The sequence below is a fragment of the Pogoniulus pusillus genome, chromosome 12 (assembly GCF_015220805.1).
Source record: "Pogoniulus pusillus isolate bPogPus1 chromosome 12, bPogPus1.pri, whole genome shotgun sequence".
NCBI lineage: Eukaryota > Metazoa > Chordata > Aves > Piciformes > Lybiidae > Pogoniulus > Pogoniulus pusillus.
The window spans coordinates 15060934-15068674 of NC_087275.1; the positions used below are offsets into that span (position 1 = coordinate 15060934).

The 7741-nt window shown below is 39.7% G+C and overlaps 1 long non-coding RNA gene across 1 annotated transcript; it reads left to right on the top strand.

Annotated features, from left to right (window-relative positions):
• LOC135180128 (uncharacterized) lies at positions 1 to 7340 on the top strand. Its single transcript, XR_010304289.1, has 4 exons — positions 1 to 147; positions 2186 to 2397; positions 4803 to 4976; positions 6939 to 7340. It is a non-coding gene; the product is annotated as an uncharacterized LOC135180128 (long non-coding RNA).
• Positions 7341 to 7741: the final 401 nt, after the last annotated feature.

Below are 7741 nucleotides of genomic sequence, written 5' to 3' on the forward strand. Positions count from 1 at the left end.
CTGAAGCCCAGAATCCCAAATTCTTCTACTCATTCTTATGTGGAAGAACATGAGAAGTAGGTAATGCACAAGTACAACATGCCCCAAAGAACACTGCTCCTGTGAGTAACTCAACAAACCTTAAGATGACCCTGGATGTTTTGAGAGGTAGGTCAACAGGAAACTGCTCTCCTGAGCACTCCTTCTTGAAGGGTCACCAGTAACAGCATGTTTTGAAGAAAAAGAAGTAGAGAAGATACTGCTCTGAAGGTTCTATACAGAGTCACAAGTCTTGGAAAGGTTGTAGGGTCTTAACCTCCTAAGGAGTACACCCAACCACAGACAACAGCCCTGCACAGAGAGCAATCTACTATGTGCTCAAATAGTCTTTGAGTTGACATAGTCAGGATTTGATAGATGCACAAAAAGATGAGGACTTTGTACAAGAGAAAAGAGATCATGGTGGTATATGAAATAACATAAGAAAATTAATCCCCTATGCTAAACAGGAGTTGGAAAGCACCTTACAGGGAACTCAAGATCTATTTGTGATTCTCCTTATACGGAAATCAGTCTGAGCGCAAAGTGCCCACAGGAATCTGAATCTCTCCCATCCCTCTATTTGAGCAGCAGACCTTCCATTCCTCCACCTTCCTTCCTCTTCCTTACTCCTTCAAATGCTTGCTGAGAGGTTGTGTAGCCAACACATAACCCAATCCAGCTGGCCTTTTCTCAGGACTGAAGACCCTATGTGAGCTCTGAAAATAAGAGAGAGGAGCTTATTTGAAGGAAGACACAAAATATGCACTAGGAACTATCACCAGCATACTCACAGGCTGCTTTTAAGCACTGCTCTCAAGCTTAGAATACATTTGTCCAGCTTGGATCTTGAACCTGGCACAAGGTATATGGTAACAGTAGGCTGCCATATAGTTCAGGATGTCTAAATAGGTCTTTACCAACTGCAAATGTTTTTGCAGGGTGATTTGAAAAGTTCCCAGGCTAGGCAGCCTCTTGTCTAGGATCCAACAAACACCCAAGGCCTGCACTGTCATTATATGCAACCTTTATGTGCCTGCCTGACAAGAAGCAAATGGCCAAAAGATGTTGTGATTATTGGACAGCAGCAGGAACATCACCAGAGGTTTTTGATGAGCACCTAAGTCAGCTTTGTCTCTGGCTAGGCTGCTTGGACTGTTTGAGCCTTCTTTAGTACTTCATCTCCACTAAGGGAAGGCTGAGGAGAGGGAGAATCTCATCAATGAGTACAAATATCTGAAAAGAGGGTGTACATATGATGAAGACAGGCTCTTTTCTATGGTATCCAGTGAGATGAAGTGGGCAAAAAGTGGAACACAGGGAGCTCTGCCTGAACACCAGGAAACAGTTTTTCACTATGAGGGTAAATGAGCACTGGTACAGGTTGCACAGAGAGATTGTGAAGTCATCATCCCTGGAGATACTCAAAAGCTATCTGGGCATAGTACTGGACAACTTGCTCTGCGTGGCCATGTTTGAGAAGGAGTATTGAGCCAGATGACATCCAGAAGTCACTTCCAACCGCAACCACCCAGTGATTCTGTGAAGGGAAAGAGGAAAAGAAACTGTGTTCCTAAGCCCAACTTTGAAACTGGTTTCAAGAAGCTCCCAACTTGCACCACAAGAAACCAAATTCAAATAGGTTTCTAAAAAAGGCTGTCTTTTCCAGTGCTGGCAGTCTCCACAGGTGTGGATCATCAGACATCCAAAGGGAGAGGAAAGGCAGGAAAAGTAGGAAACCTCCATCTATTGTGTCCCAGGTAACACTTCATAAGAAAAAAAGAACCAAGTTACCAGGAAATGACACCATGAAATCAGTTTCATCATTTCTATAACAAGTGCCAGATTTGCAAGTACCCTTCCCAGTTGTAAACTTGCTGTTTTCAGCAACTTTCACCCTCTGATGACAGATGACCTCGAGTCTGTGCATCAACCAACACGCTGTTTTTGAGAAGAGATGCCATCACAGTTAGAACTAGTGCAGAAAATTTCAGGTCTGTTTCTCTCTCTCATTTTGGCATGTTGATGGTGATACCTCCTCTGTCTTGTTTGCACTGGGTTACCTTTTGCTGCGTGTAGCAGTTTTCAGTTCTTTGTGGCTTTCACAGAATTAAGCTACAGATAAAAATCAAAAGTAGAGTTAAAATTGGCCTTGTTTTCTTTTCAGTATGACTTGTGCACTTAAACCATGACTCATCATGGCTTGCAGTCACACCCAAGCACAGGACAAGCTGATGACTGGCCAGCCGCTGGAGAACAAGAGGAAATCTCGATAAGACACAACAGATGAGTGAAGATTGGCTCACTCTTCTTACTGGATCAGTGCAGTGACAAACAAACCAGCAAGCACTCTGATTTCTCGGTTGAGACTCCAGCTTGGTAATGAGTCCCAGAAACCAACCAGCTTCTGTTATGGGGCATTTAATGTGCAGCTCTAAACAGAAGCAGTCACTGAATCATCTTTTCCTCTGTTACGACAAATGGGAAACAGTACAGTCTCAGAAAGATAAATCCTCTTTTCAGAAAGCTGTAACAGGAGAGTTAATATGTTGAACAGTCAAACTGTTTTCCTGTTAAGCCATTATGTGAACAATGCAACAGCAGTAAGTTACAATAAGAACCTTGTGCTGTGAAATTAAAACCTAGCCAAGTATTTGAATTCCTAGTCTTGGTAGGGTTTACATCCTTAGAGATAAGTCTTTAAATATATCATTCACTTCTGCAATAATCCTGTGTAGCAAATGCAAGCTGGGTGATCATAATGAAGAACCTATTTAAGCAAAAAGAGTATCTTAATTAACTACCTTAAAAAAAAATGTTATATCACACTGGAAAAAAATAAAATATTCTGTCTCTTCTTTCTGACATGGTCAGAAATCTCTAAAAGCAAATACAGTTTCATTGTACACAGCTCTGGCAAATTTACAGCAGCCTTCAGACAGCCTAATTTCAAGTCCATCTTCAGAATCTTTATACCAAAATATCCTAAATTTCACCCTTTTTCAGGCATTAAGACTCAAAAGGCAAATATGCTTAGATGTATGGGAGTGACATCCATTTCTACATTTTCTTTCAGAGTGCTTGAAATGTGTCTGCCTAATGGCAGAAACTGCAGCCTTTGAATCACTGAACCAGTGTTTTTGCTGTTCATCTGTCTTGGTTGTGTTTGACCTCTGTGATGATTGTTAACAGAGAAAACATTCAGCTCTTCTTTCCTTTCTTCACTATGACTCAACATCCTTCTCCTCTCAGGGGTATGACTACAGTCTTTAGGGAATTGGTCCAAAGTTTCAACATTTCAAGTATTTCAGAGGTTTATAAATCTGCATGTGTATGAGAAGCCATTTGTTTCCTACTTTAAAGGGTCTTACCCACAAGTATTTTTGTCATTTAAGAAAACTTAGGGTATCTCCTTCTATGGATATAAGGAGCCTTCTTCTGGGGTGTAGAGGGTCTGCATTTTAATAGAAGAGTGATAACCTAGCACTAATGAGTAGACTCCTCAGTTAGAGCACTTCATAATGAAAGCAAAAGGAGCCCTGAAAGAGACACATATGAGAACAATGTCTTTTACCACTCTCAGTCCTCTTAAACCAAGGGTGTGCAAAGGAGCCATGTCAAGGTGCTAATTCAGGACATTATTTCAATAGACTATATTATAAATTAAAGAAAACACATGGAGTCTTTCTCAGTACTGTGAAGGCTATATTCTGAACAGAATTACTCTCTGAAGAGATTACTTTCTTTCCCTGCATGACCCTTTCACAGGGGAAGGGCACCTGGAAATGGTGGGGATTGCTGTGCATTTAGTTTGCGGTCCTATGAATGCACACCCTCAACTCCCCAGTCATAAGGTCTTTCACCAGGCTTCCCTCCATCTTCCCAAAGCTGCTGTCCTTCCATGAATCTGTTTGCAGATCTATCAATCCAGCTAAAAGCTAAGCTTCTGCTAGTTTCAGGCTTAGTGGTTTTCTGTTGCAGGGAGCTAATTCATCCGAAGCCCACACAGCTGCAATCCCACAGCATTACTTGAGACTGCAAACACTCATCAAACCCTGGATGACATACACTGTCTTTCCCACACACGCCAAGGTTTCCTCCCAGGCTTCAAATGAGCCAGTGTGTCACAATGCCTGGTTTGGAGAGTCTTGCCACAGCAATTTCACCTCACGTCTTCAGTATTTCTGGCCTTTCCCCAGATCCCTAAGATTAGGCATTGCTGCCTGACAAAATGAAGCCATTATCCATTTTACTCCAAGTTTCCAGGAAAGCAAATCCATTTTTCATTAATAGTTTTACTCTTCCAAGCTAAGTACCAGGATGGGGCTTTTTCATCTGTCCTGACACAATTCTTATTATTTGGCCTTTTCAAACACCTCCCTCAGCCTACCTAAGCAGTCTTCTTATTTTCCACAGCTAGACACTCAAATCCTCTTCTCATCTTTTTTGCCACACAGTTTATAACCTTTCTTATAGAATTAAAAATCACATTATTTTCAGGGAAAAAAAAAATTCCCTATTGAAATACTAGTGTTTAAAGTTGCTGGGTTTAAGTGATATTTGTTATTATCATCATCGCTAATTATGTATTTATCATAACAGTTTTTATATTGTTTTATCTTTAAAACATTAATTATTTGTCTGCAGGAAGACATTACTTCCTTGTTTTTTAGCTTAGCTCCCAGATCTTTTTTTTACTGGTTTTACTTCTCTTTTTTAGGAAAAAAAAAAAACAACCCAACACTAACTTTATTTTTCCTCTCTCTGGTTATGTCTGATTTCAGTGAGGAAATAGTGAATTCTTCAGTCTGTGTATGAGAAGCAAGCCATTATGCCATAATGTAATTCCCTGTTGTGTGGGAAGTCAGCATTGCATCATCCCTAGCACTGGGAACAAGAGATACGACCCCTTCTTGATGGGTGCAATCCAAGCTTTGGTAGTCAACCTTCACATCAAAGTAAGAGTTCCATTTGTTTTATTTCTTTTTACTTTTTCTCTCTTCTGTTCCCTTCCCCCACCCCCACCCCTACCCCCCCCAAAAAAAAAAAAATCTTAAGTGAAAAAAACAAAAATACTGAAAAAAAAAACCCACCAAAAAAACCAACCAGAAAAAGAATCCATATATTTTAAGTCTAGTGGTCAGCATTTTAAGTTCTTTTGCTTATGCTTAAACATTGTATTTCTGTAATTGGAGACCAACCATAACCTATCAACTCTCTTTACACCACTTTCCTAAGCATCTCATCCAAATGTCTTTTAAGCACCTGCATGGACAGTGATTCTACCACTTTCCCAAGCATCCTGTTTCAATGCCCTATGACCCTTTAGGTGAAGAAATCTTTCCTACTATCTAATTTAAAACCTTCCTGGTGCAACCTGAGGCCATTTCCTCTCATCAGCTGCTACCTGGGAGAAGAGGCTGGTTCCCCACCTCACTACAACCTCCTTTCAGGCAGTTGTAGAGAGCAATGAGGCCTCCCCTCAGCCTCTTCTTCTTCAGGCTGAACGGCCATAGCTCCTTCAGCCATTCCCCATAGCTGTTCCACACAGGACTTGTATTCAAAACCCCTTTTTAAGACCTGGTAGTACCCAAATCTCAAGCAAAAAGGCGCTAATTTGATATCATTATTGAATAGTTGTATTTAACTCTGATTGTACTGGGGAGCATACTGACCAACTAATAACTAAAAATAATTAAATACTGCTTTGTTAATGAGGTGAAAGGCAGTTATAAGTCAGAGAAGGAAAATCTGTATTAGCCTTTATAAAAATTGAAAACCTCAGAAATTTGCTCAATACACTCTTCATATGAATGGCAGAGGGAACCACACCATCTTTCCCTGATAAATTATTTTGCTAAATACTGTGTGAGATCAAAAACATCTCAGATGCTCAAGTTCAATAATTCCTTGCATAATCAAAATATGAGAGTTGTATAAACACAGGAATAACCGTTGTGTTATGCATGAGGAGAACTGTCAAAGGGGTTATTTCAGTTTACAAAGCACTGGATGTAATTTATTCCTTTAGCGGAAATATACATGAATATATTTGTCAGAGAATTCCCAAAGGAACTGGGGTGAGGCAATCTTTCATTGTAGAGAGGGATTCTTCTCACTTCAAAGGCATCTTACTTCCTTCAGAGAACGTTTGCAAGATCAGTGTATAAAAATGAACAAGCAAAGCCCATAAACATATTTTAAGATTAGCAACTGAATATCCAGATTTGCTCTTAATGCAGTAAGTATCTTTGAATCTTCCATCAAGTGCCTTTGAATCTTCCATCCTTTGCCTGGTCCCATCGTTTATACTGCTGTTGCTCTTTACAGTCTTTCAACACTACCCTCTTTGCCTCGCCTGCTCCAGCACGGTGTAGCTGCAACACATTTGTCCCACATGTTAGTGTGGATGATCATATGGGTATATAATCCTGTTTGCTGCAGGCCTTTCAGAGAAAACATCGCTTGACTAACCTCATGTGCTGCCAACACAGTAGACTGTTTACTTTGTGGCTGTTGCTTTTGTTAAGAATGATTGCCAGTTACAAAACGCAACTGTTACTCACCTGCATTAGCCCACAACAAAGACTCTATGAATCCAGGCACATGTGAAAATAAAAGGAAAGATGTATTACTTTAGAAGACAGATATATCTATGTGCCAAGCACTACAGCAGGTGTAACAAAAAGACAGACTTCCATCTAGTGCAGACACAGACATGGTGTTAATGTCTATCTTGAATTTTGTCAAAAGAGGGAAAGATAACTTTTATTTTTCAGCCTTTTCCATCTGTTTGCACAATTTTCTGAGTTAACTACTAGGAGATCTTGGAGTCTGCAGCAAGTGGGAACCCTTGAGTAAGCTGAGCTATGGTTGCACATCTGCTTTTACAGTGCTTTAGGTTGTCATTTTTATCTTAGGTGTTATTGAAGAAGACTGATTACAGAAATAGAGACAAAGAAATACTAAGAAAATGCACCTTACAAATCTGAACCTAAAAGATGTAAAAATGATCCAAGAAAAAGTGAAGTCTTCCTCTGAAATGCAGCCACTCTCCTCTTAAAGAAACCTCAGCATTCAGAATCATCTCTTCAGCTTGCAAACTAATAAAGTAGCAAGAATGTTTCATCTGTTATCAGTTTTAATAATGCCTTTTGAAAAAAAGTTATTGAAAAGTTCTAGTTTGTTGTGAAAATGAAACTGTTTGGTTCACTGGGCAGGGGTGGAATCAGTCCTAGAACCCTCAGTCCTCTGACCTGTGTTAATTTCTAACTTGCTTGCCAACGAAAGCAAATAAAATAATTTCATTGTAATGATAATAACTCTGCAGAAGAGTACTAATACATGTGGGAGTAAAGCAGTATATAAAGGTGTACTCCTGACACTCTGTGATTTTGAAACATAAGCATTTTTCTGCATACTTTCATCTGTTTCTGATTTCTACAAGCTCAGTCATTACATTCAAACATGAACTCCTTCCCCTTTTACACACAACTATAGTTACTAAATATTACCAGGAAGATATTTCCTCATACTTTCCCTAAAAGTTCTCAAGAAGGTTAAAATGAAGTTTAAAATGTCTACTTGTAAGAACGGCTACAGGATGCTTAAATCCAGTGCAACACAGATTGTGTATTTCATAGATTCATATAATGTTTTGGATTGCAAGGGAACTTGAAGATCATCTAGTTCCAACCCCCCTGGCATTGGCAGAGACACTTCC